Genomic DNA, 19,875 nt, shown 5'->3' with positions numbered 1-19,875 from the left:
GCGCCTCGCTCAGCCAGTGAGCGGGAACCGGTCTGTATGTGGGATCCGAACCCTCAGGCGGGAGCGCCGCTGCGCTTCCCAAGCGGCACACTATAGCAGTGCGCCACCGGGCCGGCCCCAGGAAATTGTTTTAAAATAAATAATTAATTAATTTTTTAAAAAAAGAAAGGAAAAGAAAATTGTTGCAGGCTACATAGTTTACTAAATTTCTGTGTCAGTTTGGGCTTTAACCATGCCATCCTAAGTCCTGATTGTTTATAGCTAATTGTTTTATCTGATGCTTTTTTTTTTTCCCTGAAAGTTCTTTGCAAATCCTAAAATGCTATTTCTTCATGGAAGTTCATGGAAATGACAGAAAAAACTCTGATAAATACAGGCTTCTGACAACTTTGAGATTATTCATTTGGACTGCGTAAAAACTCTGGAAGTCCAATGGAATAACTGGACTCGTAAAATTGTAACCTAACATCAAGCAAAACAAGAATTAATTACACGGGACTGAACTGATGAAGAACTAAACTGATATTTTTTGACTTTTTAAAAAAAAACCATTGCTAATTCTTTTTGTGTTTTTTTTTTCCAGATTTTAAGGATTTTTTTTTCTCTTTGGGGCTGTTTGGTAAAGTATACCTTTGTGAGCAAAATTGAAACATTTGCTTCTCTCTGTATTTGATTTCTCCAGGATTTTGAAACTATTCATGAGTATTATAATACAGCAATATGGTTATTTGCATAAGTTAAATAAGAATCTATTTTCTTTTGTAACAGGATAAAATTGGAGACACTGGTTATTTTACCAAAGCTTTGACTGGAATGCCATGTTTTCAGATATGAGCTGACTACTTTAAGGAACTGAGATTGACTTTATGGAGCCTATAAAGAGCCCCTTGGAAAGAGTGGCCTGGTACTTGTCTATACTTTTACAAGGTTCCTGGCCTTGCAGTAATTAAAGATTGTCACTTTCTGACAGGCAGAGGAACCACTGGGGACCTCTGGAAGAAAGGAATGCACCCAACAGTCTGAGAGTGACTAAAATCCTTGGCTTGGCTTCCTAACCTCTGAGAGGCTTTTAAAGGTCTAATCTGTGATTCTAATAAAAGTCTCAGCCGAGTCAACTTAAAAAGAGCCTACATAACACATCATTACTCTTGCTGCACTTTATGCAAGTAATAGGGCCTGAAACTAAACTTATTTTGCAAATGAATTAGTCTTGGAATAAATATCTTTGTTAGAGTGGGAGGACTGGGAGAGAGAGAAGTTATGTTTCAGAAAAAAACTATAGTACACCTGTTTAATAAAAGATTCTAGCCCTGTCTGAAAGGGTGCACAGACCCGAGCTGATAAGACGACAGGACCCGAGCTGACAGTTCGCCAGAGAAGTTCCGCTTTATTAAAGGACTGCGTGTACATTTATAGGGAGCTGCGTTCTGGGTTTGGATAGGGGGTGGACGGGCGGTAGCTGATTGGACGGGGCTGGGCAGGAGGTGAGCCCTGACCTGTGACTGGTTGAGGTTTTGGCACCGGCGGGCTTGTTTACTGTGGAGAACCCGGAAGGGCACCATATTGCTAGGGAGTGCCCCCCACTTGAGTGCCTACGGCATCCCTACATTCCTTATACTGTCCTTTGGTTTGTCTGTCTGTTTTGTTTGTTTTTGAGTTTTTATCATCTGAACCGAATCTTTGAATCCTGAACTTTTAATTTCCTCCAGCATCCAGCTATGACTTTCCAGACTAATGTTTCAGTTTTTCCTCCACACTTCGGACTTGGAAACACTAGAAATTAAAGCTGCCTTTTCCCCAAGGCCTTGCAGGCTGAAGTGATTTTGGCTTTGAGAAAAAAAATCACCCTTAACAATCTAATACCTGGACAAACTCTGCACATGCAAACTGCAATCTAAAAATATCTGTCAGACTGCCACTGCGGGCTACCTCAACTGAAGATGCTTCAGAGACTAGAAAAACTAGCTTATAGACAACTCCAGACATTTATCTTTGTTTCCATAGAAAAATCTGTCATTAAATACCTGTATGCTTATACCATACGAGATCTAGCCTCGATGGGATCCCACCTGCAGTGCCACTACCTGGAACAGGACACAACTGTTTAACCGAACTGACCTGTTCCCAAGACTAAAACTAATTCAAGAAAATATGAAACAGCATACTCAAATTTGTTTTTTCTGGGGCCGGCCCGGTGGAGCACTGGATAGTGCGCCGCTTGGGAAGCGCGACGGCGCTCCCGCCCAAGGGTTCGGATCCCACATGCAGACCGGTTCCCGCTCACTGGCTGAGCGAGGCGCGGGAGCAACACCGAGGGTTGCAATCCCGTTGCCGGTCCCCGGTCCAGTACGGGGGCAACACTGAGGGTTGCGATCCATTGCCGGACACGGAAAAAAGACAAAAGACAAAAAAAAAAAAATTTGTTTTTTCTGCTTGTTCCAATTTATGCTTTTTCCTTTGCCCATCTCTTATCTTGAAACTGTTAACCCACGTTTCTCCATAGCTACCAATCCTATTTTAATATGTGCAACTTTCTAAAAATTAAAGTTTTAAAAGGAGAACTGTGGGAAAGCAAAAATGTTTCAGCCCCAAAATATATTTCTTTAACAGAATTCAAGATGGCTAATTGAGAGAGACTGGAAAACAAGATTGGCTAGAAGGCTATTTCTTTGTGGAAGGAAATTGACATCTCTAGATGGGACAGCCAGGCTTCCTGTGAGGCCCCTCCTTTGGTACCATCTATTCTTTCTGAGGGCAACTGTGAGGTCACCTGAAGTATGACCTTAGTTTTGTTTCATTTTTAAATTTACTATTAAAAGTATTTAAGGTTTTGAATATTCCTCTGAATATAGTTTTAGTTGCCCCCATTTGTTTAAATATGTAGTGTTTTCACTATTATTACCTTTTAAACAAATTTTAGAGTCTTATTTTTCTTTGGATGAGGACTTTTTTTTTCCAGAAGACTGCAGGTACTAGTCAAAGGAAAAAAAATTAAGGTAATAATAGACATTAAAGAAGTTAAAGTCAGGTCCATATCCTTGAATGGAAAGCCTAAATAGTTCAAATACGCTGATTCTTTTTAAGTTATTGTAATATCTAATTCAAACTCAACAGAGTAGGTTTATTGTTTACATGGAATAATACACAAAAGAACAATGAGTGTGATCTTGTGCTACCACATAATAAAATTCTTAAAAGTCATAGCAACACAGTGTGATCCTGTCGCTGGAATACCTGAGCAGATAAATGGAAGAGGATAAATGTCCCATAAACTGACCCTCACATGTTAAATAAATTTACATATGATGTTGATGACACAGAGTTAAGGAACAATGAAAATAGGAAGGAGAGCAAAGACATCTGAGGAAAAGTCTGGATTATTCAGTAAATGCTAGTGGGATGTTGGCCAAATACCTTGAAAAAAATAGGGACAATGCATCAAAGTAAATTACAGATAAATTAAAGATTTCAAAGTAAAGACGATCCTATAGAAGAAACAGAAGAAAATAAAAATGATAATTTACCTTATGCCAAAATGGAAATGGACTTCTAAAATAAATTTTATTGTTTTTATCAAGGTATTCCATATTCTGTGTAAAAATCATAACACATGTATAATTAAAATTTGCCCATGATTCCATAACTCAAAGAGTTCTCTAATGACGTTTTAATATGTCTTTCCAGAGATTAGACATGAACATGCGTACCATGCGATTATGTACCCTTTTGGTGTTATCATGTGTGCAGCAGGTGCAGGTCACCTGGAATGTATTTTTGTGACCCACCTTCTTTGCTTTGCTGCATAGCTGGATGGTAAACCACCAGATAGGCCAGGCCTGCAGCTGGACTCGTCCTCCAGATGTAGGGACCGCTCACTGCTTCCCAGGGCCCTGCTGGGCAGCAGCCACCAGAGTTTCTCCTAAGCACAGTCCCAAATCCATCTGGGAATTCTATCCATCCCACCGCAGAGGCCTTGCCGCAGGAGCTTTCCCACCCTGCCCAGCATACAAATGTCACGCTGGCCACACAGGACGAGAACATGTCACTTCATTCAGATTTTCCTCCCACCATCCCTCCAGGTCCCTTAACTGTCTAGTCCTACAGATAGCAGGGTATTGATGGTTACAGGCGCTGTGGTGGCGGTACAGCATCCTTCGGCCACAGTAAAGCACAAACCTCCTTTTCAGTTTGATGATGGGAACGTCCTCTGGCAGGAAGCCATCAGACAGGATTCAGAGCCAAGTCTCCTCCCCTGCCCAGGGCTGCCCCATCAGGGAAGGGCCGAGTGCTCAGTTCCTTCCCTCTGCCCCCCTCTTGTCAGCCCTGGTCACCCCCAGGGGTGGAGCGGGGAATGGGAGCAGGAGGAGTTTTCCTTGACTGGGGCAGTTGTGGTTCTCTGGTTTCTGAGCCTTTGCCCGGTGTCTCAAGCCACTCTTCTCATGGGCACATTCAGGGGCTGCTCAGGGACGCCTCCCTGAAGAGGCCGCACACCGATAGCTCCCCTGCTATGGTCACTCTCAATTCCTCCTGTAGCCCTAGGTCTGAGGGTCCCCTCCAGCCTCCAGGGCAGGCAGGAGGCTCTCAAATGTGGATTCACCTCCAGTCCAGGAGACCACTCACCCATCCCTTATCCCTACAAATTCTGGGAGCAGAGTGACTTTCTGGACCAGAGCCCCTTAACTTGGCCTTTGCAGGTCACTTCTGCCAGCCCCCAGCCCTCTCATTTTCAGGTGTGATGCAGACAGCACGCCGTGGCCTTCCACAGACCATGGGGTGCATAGCAAGTTCTCAGAAAAGTCCCTTTCCCACGATGATAAGGTAGCAGCCCTGCCCTGCCCCTCAGGCAAGGTGGACTCAGAGCACAGTTCTCTCCAGAGTAATCCTATTTGATAAATTTTTCCAAAGCCAGTTATTGTCCCTCTTATGCCATCAACATGGATGAGGGGTTAAGAGCTGTGTAAACAGTTTTTGCCACTGTCATCACTTTCCATACAAACGCCTCACACTTTAATGTGCATTTAAGCCAGCTGGACGCCTTGTTAAAGTGCAGTTTCTGAGAGAGCAGGTGTGAGGTGGGGCCAAGATTCTGCATTTAACAGCCCCTAGGTGATGCCCATCGCCTTAGACCACACTTAGAACAGCAAAGGGCCAATAGCTCTGGTCCTCAAACTCGGCTGCACATTGGAATCTGGAGAGATGTCAAAAGTGCTGGACCCAGGCTCTTTTTTTAAAGTCATAAACATATATTAATTTTGTAATCAGAAGACAATGTCAACTAGAAAACCAGACAAGCAAAAGAGCTTATGGAAGGGCCCGGGCGGCTGGGGTGTGCCTCTGCACGGAGGCCTGGACTCACCTGTCACAGAAGAGACCTTTTCTGGGCCGACCCTGTGGCGCACTCAGGAGAGTGCGGCGCTGGGAGCGCAGCGGCGCTCCCGCCACAGGTTCGGATCCTATATGGGGATGGCCGGTGCGCTCGCTGGCTGAGCGTGGTGCGGGCAACACCAAGCCAAGGGTTGCAATCCCCTTACTGGTCACAAAAAGGACAAAAAAAAAGAAGAGACCTTTTCTAATAAAGAGGTGGGGGAGGTTCAGGTGGGTCAAAAAGGAACAGCCACCACCAGGACTGCAGTCACAATACCGGGGCTTGTGGGCACCTGCCCAACCCTTGCATGGTGGCACACTGCTGTGCCTCGGGCCTGCAGCCTCTCCCTCTGTGGCGATGAGGCTCTGCACAGCCTGTGCTGGGCTCGTCACCTTGCCTGAGGATCTCTTCCCTGTCATTTCCTTGATGTGTGCTTCTTTATTCTGCTGACTTGAGTGTGTCACATGGCACCTGGCCAACCCCACTGCTGTATCTGTTGCCAGCGGGAAGGGAACAGGTCCTTTGTCTGCAGCCCAAGAGGGGCACCAGTGGACCATCCCCTGCATCACCTATAGGACAAGACCTGCTGGCCATGGGGGACCGACGCTCACTGTTGAAGCTCACTAGCTCTGTTTTCTGTGGGAATAAAGCCTGATTCCATCCCCTGCCTGCTGGAGTTGTGTCTTTCTTGGAAACCCCAACACCTGAAAACCTGCCACGGATTGACTTAGCCTGGTGGTGGGCAGCAGGTGTCACCTGCCTGACAACACTGATGGCTTAGGTCAGCACCCCCTAGGTACCCGATGCAGTGCTAAATGTCTAACCGTCTTTGTACCCCCATGAGGCCACACTCTCGTTTATCCCTCCCTATTTCACAGTTGAGGACGCTGAGATTCTAAGCATTGAGTGACCTACCCAAGGCCACACAGTTCATAAGTGCAATGCTAAGACTCAACTTGAGGTCCCCAAATGGGGGAGAATCTAAGACTTTTGGCCACCTCTCCCTCACTTGAGGGCAAGTGGAGACCCCCAGGGCCAACTGGACAAGCTCTCTTCTCTGGTCATGTTGTCCAGGTTTGGTCTGAACTGCACATAAGCCAGCCTCTGGGGCCAGCGAGGCTGTATAAGCTTTTGGTAAAATCAGTTCCCAGTGCACTGCTCCCTCCTGCCCATCAGTGCTAGTGAGTCATCTGAACTTCAAACATTCTGCTCTCCTAGGAAGCCTTACGTCCAAACACCTATTTTTTCATTTTTTTTCACATTTTCTTTCATTCATTCAACTATTTGTTCATCGATTCATCAAACAACTAGTAAGTCTTATTTTGTGCTAGGCATCTTGAGGGCTCACGGTCTTGACTAGAACCCAAGTAGATAACCAGCCAGGAGCGAAAAATGGGACTTGCAGATCGAAGTCAAATGACAGACCAGGCACATGAAAAATCCCCCCACGTGCACTCCAGAAGTGTGGAGGCATCTGCTGTGGTCTAAATGATTGCATCCTCCCCGTTCATGTGTTGAAACTTAATCCTCATGCAATGATGTTGGGAGGTGAGTATGTCGTGATGTCAGAGCCCCTCTGCATGAGATCAGTGCCCTTATGAGAAAGGACTGAGGGAGCTTGCTTGCTCCTTCTGTGTTGTGAGGACAGACGAAGACACCATCTGTGAGTAACACGCCCTCACCAGATGCCGAATCTGCTGGTGCCTTGACTTTGGACTTCTAGCCTCCAGAAGTATGAGAAAGAAATTCCTATTTGTAAATTACCCAGTCAACTGTATTTTGTTATAGAAGCCTGAACAGACTAAGATAGCACCCAAATTAAATACTTTCTTAAGTTTTAAGAGCCTAGCTAAACTCTAGTGCAAAAACGGAAACTTCCAGGTAACAGATACAAAAAGATAGCTCAGTATAAGTGAGTAAGATTGAAAACACGTGACCCACAAGGACAAGAGTTCAAGAGATCAGGCTTAGTGCTCGAGCAGTGACAGAGAGACAGCAGCAGCCCCCGCGTGGGGCAGGATCAGACAGGCAATCCCTTGGAGCCTGGAGTCAGGAACACCTGCCCTTCCGTGAACAAAAGCTACGATTCAGGATTTAAAGTTAATATGTTAGCGTCACTTTATCATAATTGCAGATACATGTGACATGGAAATGTGCATCTCACCATATTCCTAATATTAAGAAATTCAGCACTGTCTAATGCAGCCTGAGTTGCTTATGGCTTGCTGGATTAGTGATGGAAATAGTGGGATAACTATCATCAAAGTAAATAAACAACTTTGCATGAGCACTTTCTTAGTACAAACATTTTAACAAATGTAGTATTTTCCTAATAAGCATTTTTAATCTCAATGCTACAAGTTAACACTTTTTGAAACTATTATGACAAAACCTTCAATATTACAGGAAAATGGATCTTCTTAGCAAACAGATGTACACAGAAACTCAACTTTCTGAGGCAAGACATAAAATAAGTATAGATTGAACTTAAATTTTATGGTAATTGGCATGCAGATATTCCCCGGTGTTCTCCTAATCCATCTAACAAGATGTAATGGCTGTTTATTGCTTGTCTTCTCAAAGCATCTGTGTCAACAGACTCCCACTTTCTTCCCAAGGTCCTTCGTCACTTGAGAGGCAAAACCCATGGCTTCTGCTTTGATCACGTTTTCCCCCGAGGCTACATGAGGGAACGCAGCTTATGCATTTGTCCTCTACAGCTGGGGTCTGAACATTTAAATCCACTGGTGACCAAAGCTCCCTGCCGGGACCTCCTGGAGCTCACTGCCCAGGGCCCTGGCTGTGGAGGCCCAAGCTGCCTTCCTCTAGCCTTGATCTCACCTTTGACCCTTTATGTCTCAGATGCCAGCACCCACCTGTAGTGACTCGGACGCTGGCCTTTACCCCATCCTGGCCTTTGCCCCTGGCCTGACCACTTCTCTGAAGTACACTGATGGCTTTTGTGCCCTCCTGGACCCCTTCATTCCATCCATCCCCCCCACCGTGCCCACTCTTGAAGCCCCTTCCTGAAGATTCACTAGAAGCTTCGGGGCTTCTCTATGGCAGGTTCTCTCCAAGGGCCATTTTCGGGCTGTCCTACCCTTCACATTCTACCAGAAGGCTGGTCCATCCTTCCACGTCCTGGAGCACAGCCAAAGCCTGTGTCGTTTCTGAGTCTCATGTCTGAGTCACCTCCTCAAGTAAACTGAGTGCTTAAAACAGCATCACGTCTCCTCCCCCCTGCATTCTCTTGCTGTGCTTGGCACAGAGCTGGACCCCTGGGGGCTCCTCCTGGGCAGACTGGACTATGAGTGACTGATAGCTAGTGGCTGATCTCACCAGGTGTGCAGGGCTGAGCAGGGGCTGAGTCTCCTCTGCCTCCCTCCACCCTGCAAGGGAGCCTCTGTCTGTCTTGGGCATGGATCCTCGGCTGCCCGGGCGTGTAAATTAAGGAATAATAGAGCTGCAGAAGTATAAGCCCTCAATGATGGGGAATATGTTCGTCTGCTAAGAAGCAATTTCAGTGAAAATTAACTCCATTTCAACAGGAAGAGTGAGGCTTGGCATAAGCCGGCCAATCCCAGAGGACAATAAAATTACTTCGTCAAAGCTCTGCTAGCTTAAATTAACCAAGCGAGCGCTCCAGGATCCTGGCTAGATGCAGCAAGTAACTAGGTTTTAATGAACAAGAATAGCTTCTTGGATAAATGAGAAAAATAAGCGACAGCCTACCTCTAGCACAAGTGCACACAGGGCTGTCTCAAGGACAACTTTCCCCCAAGGATATGCACCACTACGAGTATCCTGTGCAGCTGTCTACACTGTCAGCATTGGCTGGGTGTCCTCAAGACCAGTTCTTGGCCAGTAATGGCCTGTCTACACTGTCTACACTGACTTTGTCCTCAAGGACTGTGTTCTTGGCCATGGTGTCTCAGATAGCAAGTGCCCCTGCTTCACCTGCATGACTACGGACTGGACATCCAGGTCCTGAGAAACTCACTGACCATTTCCTCTGTGACCGTCTTCCTGGCTAGCCTTGCCCAGGAGAATTGTCCATCTTTGTATTGTCCTCTGCACTGTGTCCTTAATCCATCCTTCTCTGGCCAACTGTGTTCTGATCATGCCATCTAGATCCACGACCTTGGCCATCTGTGCTCTAGCCACAGATATCCAGGTCTACCCTGATTAGGCCCTTGGTGATTATGTCCTGACCAACTATGTCCTGGAAAATTGTCTATACTGACTGGCAAAAAATCTACTGACAGCCCACACCCCAAGTTAAATTTTTTCTCGTTACTCATCTGTATCAGTGAGGGTTCCACCAGAGAAATGGAACAAGTAAGATAGAGACCTAGAGAGAGGTGTATTAACATTAGGATATATTATTTACATATTTATTACTAAGAGATTATTAACACTAGGAGATTTATTACAAGAAATTGGCTTGAGGTTGTGGGGCTGGCAAGGCAGGTCTGGAATCCGTGGGGCAGGTCATTGGGAAATGCCACGGTAGGAGCTGGAGCTGCAGTCCACAGGTGGAACTTCTTCCTCAAGGAACCCTCGGTTTCGTTCTTAGGGCTTTCAACTGATTGATCAGGCTCACTCAGGCCACCCAGGATAACCTCCTCTACATAAAGTCAATTGATTGCAGATATTACCACATCTACAACATACCTTCCCAGCAACACTTAGATTGGTGTTCGATTGAGTCACCGGACAAGAGACAGGAGAAGCTCTGCTGCAGCTGGTAGCCCCTTAAACCACAAAGATGAATTTCCTGTAGGTCTCCTTACTGCTCATCTGGATAAGGTAGACTCTTCTTGGGTCCCAGCTGAAAGCTTTATCAGGTCAGTTTCACGAACAGTGGCATGAAGTCAGGTCCTGGGATGATGGTCAGTCCATCTCCCTCCCACAAAACACCCGCCTAACAATTTTATCTGTACATGATTGTGTGTATGTTTAGTGTAGCTATTGGGCCAGTATGTACCCTGATCTCCAAGTTTAATTTCTTGTTAATCTAAACTTTTACTCCAGGCACATCATACGGCTATGTCCTGCCCACCATTCTGGGAACAATACCAAAGGGACACAAACTCTGTCCTTAGCAAATCCCATACGCTCAAGAGATCAAATCCCTGAAAGCATACACAGCCTTCCCTGCACTAAATCAGGAGCGTCTTCCATGCTGCATGTCCTTCCTTCCATGACATAAAGGTGGCACCTTTGCCATTCTTAGGGAAAGCATTATGACCTGGCCTTTAGTGTTTCCTTCACTCTGTTCCACCTATGCTTTGTTCAGCACAAATTTCTTACTTAGAGGGCATGGCTGCCCCTTTCCTAGTATGAAGACTATTCCCCATCCTGATGTGTTTCTGGGTGTTTGTGCTGGACGTCCCCACTCACAGAACCAGAGGCTTACTGGTACTGCCCGAGAACTGGTGTTTCTCTCCAGTAGGGAATATGTTTGCAGGTGGGATTGAAAGCAGGAAAAGACTGTGCTATGGTTTGAATGTCCCCTCCAAAGTCAAGCTGAGCTTAATCCCTAATGTGGCAGTGTTGAAAGGTGGGCCTTTAGGAGGTGATTGGATCATGAGGACCCTGCCCTCATGAATGAATCAATCAATTTATGGATTAATGGGTTGTCATGCGAGTGGAACTGGTGAATTTTTAGAAGAGAAGGAGAGGCCTGAGCTAGCAGTTTAGCCTGCTTTTGCCCTCTTGCCGTCTGTGTTAGTCTATTTGTTGTCACTTAGAATACCTGAAACTGGGTACTTTATAAAGAAATGAAGTTTATTTCTTACAGTTTTGGAGGCTGGGAAGTCCAAGGTCAAGGGACGTACCTGGCTAGGGCCTTGTTCTGGGTGGAGACTCTGTGCAGAGTCCCGTGATGAGGCCAGATATCACACGCTGAGGGCTGAGCAAGAGCACATGCTAACGTCCCTCTCCCTATAAAGCCCCCAGTCTACTCTGACCCATAATGGCAACCCATTAAACCATTAACCCATTAATCCCTGAATGGATTAATCCATTCATGAGGGCACAGTCCTTACAATCCCAATCACCTATTAAAGGCCCCACCTTTCAAACACTACATTGGGAATTAAATTCTATTATGAGCATGGTTGGACAAATGTTCAAACACCATGTGCTGCCCTGTGCTGCCTTGGGTCTCTGCAGAGAGTCCCCACTAGTAAGAAGACCCTCACCAGAGGTACCTCCTCAGCCTTGGACTTCCCAGCTTCCAAAACTGTAAGAAATTTTGTTTCTTTGTAAATTACCCAGTTCCAGATATTCTAAGTGACAGAAAACTGACTAAGACAGACTGTTTCCACCACAAGGACATACTACGTTCCCCACTTCCATCATGACTATAACTTGCATGGTACCCATTTCTTGGTGGAGAAAGTGCAGCTGTCAGTCAACAAGACCCCACAGGTTCTGAGGAGAGAGGAGCCTGCAGCCCCACACAGACAATCCTGTTAATGGCCCTAGCAGGCCTTCCACGTGCTACTCCCCACAGAGAAATGCATCCTGGAGTGTCTAGAATATACAAACAACAGACCCCATTAATAAGGAAAGATAAGCAACCACATAGGAAAATGGCCAAAGGATGTGAATTTACTGAAGAGGAAATAGGCTAACTGACGTAAGAAAAGATGCTCAACCATACTGGTAATCGGGGAAATGCAATCTAAATCAACCACGAGATATTTATTCACCCTCGTAATTGGCAAAAATGAGTTTGAGAGTATCATGTGCTGTGGAGGTTGAAGGAAATCAGTTGCTCTCATGCCCCGTGACGATGTGTGATCCTCAGGGCCCAGCAATTCCACTTGTCGGTGTGTGCCCTAGAGAACCCTCTCTGAGGTACATAAGGAGGCAGTGTCCCGGGATGCTGCATGTGGACACTGGACCCAACGGCATGCCTATACACTGGGGAATCGCTAGAGAAGATGTCCTGGATCCACACAATAGAATATCATGCAACAGTTTAAAAACCAAATGTAGATCTACCAATTCAACATGGGAGAATTTTTTAACAGTCTGGAAAGATACCCATTAACTTCATAAGAGTAATTGCTTTGAGGAGTGCAGGAGGGTTAAGAGGTTGGTCACAGGGAATTTGGGGTTTATCCAGAACCTTTCCCTTGTTTTAAAAGAGAGTATCTGGATGCATTTTCTTATGGAAATAGAAGATGATGTTCAGAGTCTGCTTTGGGTGTTCATTTCCCATTCCCACTGTCTTCGTTGCTCGTGCTCGAGTGGGAAGCTCCTCTGTGTCCGTCACCTGCTGGAGGACAGTCTTCCTGCACCCCTTGGGCTCCCATTTCTATGGGACATTCACAGCTCTTTGCCCTGCCAACCACCCTGCAGACCAGCATGGAGCACATCTAAAAATACTAGAGACTGTGTCATTAGCTAGTGCTGGGCAACACACCACCCCAAGACTCAGGGGCTTATAACAATCACCATTTGCTTTTGCCCCCCAAATTTAGGGGTGGGCTGGGAAATGCTTGTGGTTGGGGCCAGGTCCAGCTGAACACAGCTAGGCTCCTGTCTGCCTGTGGTCAGCAGGCGGGTGGCCTGGTGGCTGGCTGGTCTGGGGTGGCCTCAATCCCAGCAACAGGGAGAGCAGGCCACGCATGGCTTCCCCTCTGACAGGCCAGCCCAGCGCTGTCCATGCATCAGGCACAGGTGTTCAAGGGCCAGCAGAGCAAGCATGGCAGCGAGAAACCCAGCTCAGAGCTAGCACGCGGTGACTTGCACTGCACTCTACTGACTGAGTCTGGGCACAGGGGTAGGAACGACTTGCCTCTTAATGGGAGGAGTTGCAAAGCCATAGGTTGAAAGGCCGAAAGGTGTGGCTCCTGGCAGGAGTGAAGGACAGCAGCTGCTTGTTTCAGCCGATTCCTGAGGGCTACGTGCCCTGCATGTTGTTGGTCTGTGTCCTAACAGCTGCTTTGGCTCCCACCCCTGTGGTGTCCTTGTTCCCTTCCTGCCCCAAGTACCACTGACATTCTGATGGACTGGCAGGACTTAGAGGAGCTACAGACCACCAAGAAAGACCACCAGGATACTCTCGGTGGGATCAAGAGTTTTGCAGACTTCACGCAACGTCCTTGCAGCAGATATTCGATGAAGCTCCATCCTGCTCACCAACCCCATTCACAAACCATCTCAAGCTGCAGCTAAAGAGCTCTCCAGAGAGAGGGAGGGACCCTTTCTCAAGACCATGGCCTGTGGCCCTAGCACCCCGCATCCACGTGGGCCCTGTCTGCTGTTCCTGCTACACTCGGCTGAACCCCAGCTGTCCATCTGGGAAGACCAGCTGGGGAGCTGGACATGCAGTACGGGCTGGCCTGAGCATCGCATTGGCCAGCTGCTGCTCCAGAAGCCCCTGGACTGAATTGCAGCTGGGGAAACCCCCCATACAGCCCTGGAGTTCATCCTGGGCTCTGAGAGCAGCCAGCAGAGAAGCCAAGCTGCAGATCCAGAGAGGGCGGCCACATTGCAGGCTTCTTGTCGGCCCTCAGGAATCCATACCCGGTTCCAATCCTATTCACAACCCAACTAAACGTGTGCCTGGTTTCTGAGTTCAAGCCCACCTCGCCCTCTTTTCCTCCCCCCACCCCAAACAATCCCATTTACTAAAGTGTCTGCAATCACTCCAGGCTCCATTCTCTGCCATCCACTGGGCAATCCCTAGCCCTTTGGCCCCCCTGGGTCTGCTATGGAATTGGATGGGATGTCTGAAAGTCCAGCCCAGTGAGAAGCACCAGGTGCTACTCATCTGCCTTTCTAGGACGAGCTCCATCAGTCACTCCATGGTTAAGATCAGACCTTGTAAATAGCATCTGAAAGGAACAGGCAGCATCCCTCTGGACTGGCCAGGAAGGATGCCTGGATCTGGAAGCCCTGCCTGCCCCCATCTCCGCCATCCATCCCTCAGGAGTCCAGGGTCAATGCTCATACATGGGAGCTCCTGGGGCCCTGCAAATAGTCTCCACGGCAGTCCTGGGTGTGAGAGCCTGAAGCCTGTACCTGGAGCCAGGACTTGGTTCAAATCCAGCTCTACCACTTGGCTGTGTGGCCTTTACCAACCATCTTTACCTCTCTGAACATGACAGGATTGCTATGAGTGCAGAGTGCTGTCTCTAGCTATAGCTGCAAAGCCTCCATTTGCCATGAATTTATTTTTTTAAAACCAAGCTTCCATGACTTCCAAAAGTTTGGGAATCCCTGATGTAATCCCACAGTTTCTTTTTATAAGTTCCTGGGCTGCCTGCTGTTCAAAACATGAATTCCAGAAAGAAAAGGTGAGAGGAGAAATAGCCCAGAAGGAAAAAAAAAATCTGCGGCATTAGGGCAAACTGCTGGGTGACAGCCTTGAAATGAAGCCACCGGGCTGTTAATTGCATTCTCTTTGCCCCCAGGCCTGTGCTTGTCCCTCTTCTCTGGTTTGGGATCGATGTGAGGGATGGCAGATGGGATTAAGGCAGGCAGACTTTGATTAGGCCATCAGACAGGTAAAAAGGTATTGAGCTGACTCCTAGTGACTTGTCACTAGATACAATTAACGGTGCAATTCTGTGTGTGTGTTCTCTTCCTCTGTCTCTCTCCGTCTCTCTCTGTCTCTGTCTCTCTCCTCTCTCCCTCCCTCCTTCCTTCAGCCCCCACTTCATCCCAATCAATAACGTGTGTGCATCACACAAAAGCATTACTGGGAACTCCCTGTCAGAACCCAATTTGCAATGAGTAACCCAATTTCCAGTGGTGGCCTCTGCGGCCTTTGTTCATTCCACACTGAAGACCTACTATGTGCGAGCAAATCTTACAGGCGGATGGAGACAGAGCAGAGAACAAGAGGACGGCACTGCTGCCCTCGTGGTGACGTCGCTGTCTTGGACCCGAACAGGCAATCGACAAACAAACAGTAATCATCTCATATCAAGGAGCAAGGGGCGCTGCAAAGAGTGCAGTTAGGGCGTGAGGAGGAAGAGTGAAGGGACAACCATTTTAGACCAGGTGGTCGTGGGAGCCCACCGTGTACACAGTCAGCACCTCAGCACATCCAGCACTGGGCGGGAGCTCTGGGGAGTTCAAGAGAAAAGACGTGGCCTGCCCTCCAACCAGCCGGGGACACAAAGCTCATGTACCAGAGAGTGAGGGACGTGTAAGGCAGGAAACCGGGTGGATAGTGAACTAAAGGCAAGTTCCAGTAGATGCAGGAGAGGGAAGTCAGCAGTGCATTTCCAGGTTGGGAAATTGGGGAAACAAGGGGAAGACTGAGAACAGGCAGTTGGAGAGGCGGAGTCCCTTTTCTCCCAGGGAGAGGGGAACTCAGATTTCAACACTTTGAGCTGGAACTGCAGGAGTCAGCAATTGCTGACTTAACACCCGGTGTGAATGAACAGCTACGATTCTGGTACAGACTTGGGGGTTTCTGGGCATCTGGTTTTGGGGGGAACTAAATCAAACTTTGATTACTGACAAACATTGTAATAAATGGGCAATGCACATAAGTGCACCTGAAGGTTGCGTTTCTCTAAATCTCTTTCTAGATGGTAACGACTACAGCTGACACCCACACATCGACAGGCCAAGCTCTGTGCCAGGCACCCCACACGCATGGTCTCTTTCAGTCTTTATAACAGCAGCTGGAGTCTACTGTTATCCCCTCTTTATAGGGAAAGAGTTGAGTCCTGGAGAGACAACATAACTTGCCCATGTCTTTTCCTTTATTAAATAAGAACCTCTTGAGCATTTAAAGACACAGCTGGTAAAACACAGAACTGGGATTCAAACCCAGGTCTGTCTTACTCTAAAACTCTTGCTCTGATCCACTGCACTAAGCCATTTTTCACAAAGAGGCTTCATTTATTTTTTACTTTATTTTTTATTAAAACATAATTGATTGTACATATCTGTTGGTACAACGTTAAATGTCAATGCCTGTGTGCAATATGCGATGCTCAAATCAGGATAATTACTATATTCATCATTATATAATGTAATCATTTTTTGTGGCCCTTTACCAATTTCTTGCTGACCTCCCCTCCCCCTTTCCCACCTCTCCTGGCCTCAGTTCCATTCTCTCCTTTTGAAAGTTCAGCAGATTATAGTGATTGTTGTTTCTTTCTTTCCTTCTTTCTTTTTTTGATTTATTTTTTAGCTTTTGGGGGGGCTCTCATTTATGAGGACATACAGTATTTCTCTTTCTGTGTCTGGCTTATTTCACTTAACGTAGTTGTTCCTAAGTTCATCCATGTTGCTGTGAATGGCAGTATTTCATTCCTTTTTACGGTAGAGTAGTATTCCATTGTGTTAATATACCACAGTTTCCTTATCCAGTTGTCCATCGGTGGACATTTAGGTTGGTTCCCACTATTGGCTATTGTAAATAGAGTTGTGATGAACATGGGAGTGCAGGTATCCCTTCGACATGATGATTTCCATTCCTTTGGTTATATACCCAGAAGTGGGATTACTGGATCGTATGGCAGTTCTATTTGTAGTTGTTTGAGGAACCTCCATACTGTTTTCCATAATGGCTGCACTAATTTACAGTCCCATCAGCAGTGCTGGAGGGTTCCTCTTTTTCTGCATCCTCACCAGCATTTGTAATTCTCTGTCTTTTTGATAATAGCCAGTCTAACTGGCATGAGATGATATCTCAGTGTGGTTTTGATTTGCATTTTCCTGATGCTTAGTAATGTTGAGCATTTTTTTCATGTGTCTGTTGGCCATTTGTATGTCTTCCTTTGAGAAATGCCTATTCAACTCCTATGCCCATTTTTCAATCAGATTACTTATTCTTTTAATAAGTTGTTTGAGTTCCTTGTATATTCTGGATATTGTTCTCTTGTCAAGTCATAATTTGTGAAAATTTTCTCCCTTTCTTTAGGTTGTCTTTTAACTCTGTTAACTGTTTCTTTTGCTGTGCAGAAGATTTTTAGTTTGATATAATACTATTTGTTTAATTTTTCCTTTATTGCCTGTACTTTTGGGTCTTGTTCATAAAGTCTTTCCCAGTCTTACTTCTGGAAGTGTTCCCCCTAAGTTTTCTTTCAGGAATTTTATAGTTTTAGGTCTTATATATAAGTCTTTAATCCATTTTGAGTTGATTTGGGTATATGGCAAGAGGTACAGGTCTAGTTTCATTCTTCTACATACCAATGTCCAGTTTTCACAGCACCATTTATTGAAGAAGCTGTCTTTTCTGCAATGTATTTTCTTATAGCTTTTGTCAAAGATCAGTTGGCTATAAGTACGTGGGCTGATTTTTGGGTTCTCTATTCTGTTCCATTGGCCAGAGTGTCTGTTTTTATGCCAGTACCATGCTGTTTTGGTTACTACAGCTTTGTAGGATAGTTTGAAGTGAGGTACTGTAATGTCTCCAGCTTTGATTTTCTTGCTCAGGATTGTGTTGGCTATTTGGGGTCTTTTGTTGTTCCATAATGAATATTAGAATTGTTTTTCTATTTCTGTGAAAAATGTCATTGGTATTTTGATAGGGATTGCATGGAATCTGTAGGTCATTTTGGGTAGTATGGACATTTTCACAATGTTTATTCTTCCAATCCAAGAGCATGGAATGTCTTTCCATCTTTCAGTGTCCTCTTTAATTTCTTTCAGCAGTGATTAGTAGTTCTCATAGAGATCTCTCACCACATTCTTGGTTAAATTGATTCCTAGGCATTTTATTTATTTTATTTTATTTTATTGTTGGCTATTGTAAATGAGCTTGCTTTCTTAATTTCTTTTTCTGCTAGTTAATTGCTGGAGTATAAAAATGCTACTGATTTTTGCATGTTGGTTTTGTATTCTGCAAATTTACTGAATTCATTTATTAGCTCTAAGAGATTTTTTTGTAGAATGTTTAGGTTTTGCTATATATAGGTTCATGTCACCTGCAAACATGGACAGTTTGACTTTGTCTCTTCCAACCTGGATGCCCTTTATTTCTTTCTCTTTCCTGATTGCTTTGGCTAGTACTTTTAATACAATGCTAAGTAGGAGTGGTGAGAGTGAGCATCCTTCTCTTGCTCCTGATCTTAAGGGAAAAGCTTTCAGCTTTTCCTCACTCAGGATGATTTGGCAGTGGGTTTGTTGTAAATGGTTTTTATTGTTTAAAGATACTTTCCTTCTATACCTAATTTGCTGAGAGTTTTTATCATGAAGGGATATTGAATTTTGTCAAATGCTTTTTCTGTGTTTATTGGACAATTGTATGGTTTTGGTCCTTAATTTCGTTGATGGGTTGTATCCCATTTATTGACTTGCATAGTTGAACCATCCTTGAATCCCTGGGATAAACCCCTCTTGATCATGGTGCATGATTTTTTTTTTTTATCTGTTGCTGTATTCCATTTGCTAATATTTTGTTGAGGATTTTATGTCTATGTTCATCAGAGATATTGGCCTTTAGGTTTTCTTTTCTGTTGCATCTCTGTTTGGATTTGGTATTAGGATGAAGGTGGCCTCGTAGAATGAGTTTGGGAGAATGGCCTGTTTCAATTTTTTGGAATAGTTTGAAGATAGTTGGCATTAATTCTTCTTTAAAGGTTTGGTAGAATTCAGCAGAAAAGTCATCCAGTCCTGGGCTTTTCTTTGTTGGGAGACTGCTGATTACTGCTGCCATCATTGCTTGTTACTGGTCTGTTCAGGTTTTCCATGTCTTCTTGGTTCGGTTTCAGTAGTTTGTATGTGCACAGAAATTTATCCATTTCCTTCAGGTTTTCAAATTTGTTGGTATATATAGTTGTTTATAATAAATAGTCTCTAATGATTCTTTGAATTTCTGTGGTATCAGTTGTAATGTCTCCTTTTTCATTTCTGATTGTTGTTTTTTAAGTCTTCTCTCTTCTTCTTTTTTTAAATTTTATTAGCCTAGCTAATGGTTTGTCTACTTTATCTTCTCAAAAAACCAATTTTGTTTCATTGATCTTTTGTATCATTTTGGGGGTCTCTATTTCATTTAGTTCTACTCTGATCTTAAGTATTTCTTACTGTCTACTAATTTGGGAATTGGATTGTTCTTGTTTTTAGTTCTTTGAGGTGTAGCATTACATTGTTTACTTGAAATCTTTCTATTATTTGATGTAAGTGTTTATTGCAATAAACTTCCCTCTTAGTTTTGATGTAAGTGTTTGTTTTTAGTTCTTTGAGGTGTAGCATTACATTGTTTACTTGAAATCTTTCTATTATTTGATGTAAGTGTTTATTGCAATAAACTTCCCTCTTAGTACTGCTTTTGCAGTATTCCACAGGTTTTGGTATGATGTGTCATTATGTTCATTATTTTCAAGAAATTCTTTGATTTCCTGTTTAATTTCTTCTTGAGCTCATAGGTTGTTCAGGAGTGTGTTGTTTAATTTCTATGCATATTTGTATAGTTTCCAGAGTTTTACTTGTTATTGATTTCTAGTTTTAATTCACTGTAATCTGAAAAGATACTTGAAATGATTTCCATTTCTTAAAATTTGCTGAGACTTGATTTGTGATCTAAC

Source organism: Galeopterus variegatus, unplaced genomic scaffold (genome assembly GCF_000696425.1).
Source record: "Galeopterus variegatus unplaced genomic scaffold, G_variegatus-3.0.2 Scaffold415, whole genome shotgun sequence".
Lineage (NCBI taxonomy): Eukaryota > Metazoa > Chordata > Mammalia > Dermoptera > Cynocephalidae > Galeopterus > Galeopterus variegatus.
This window is presented reverse-complemented; position numbering follows the sequence as displayed.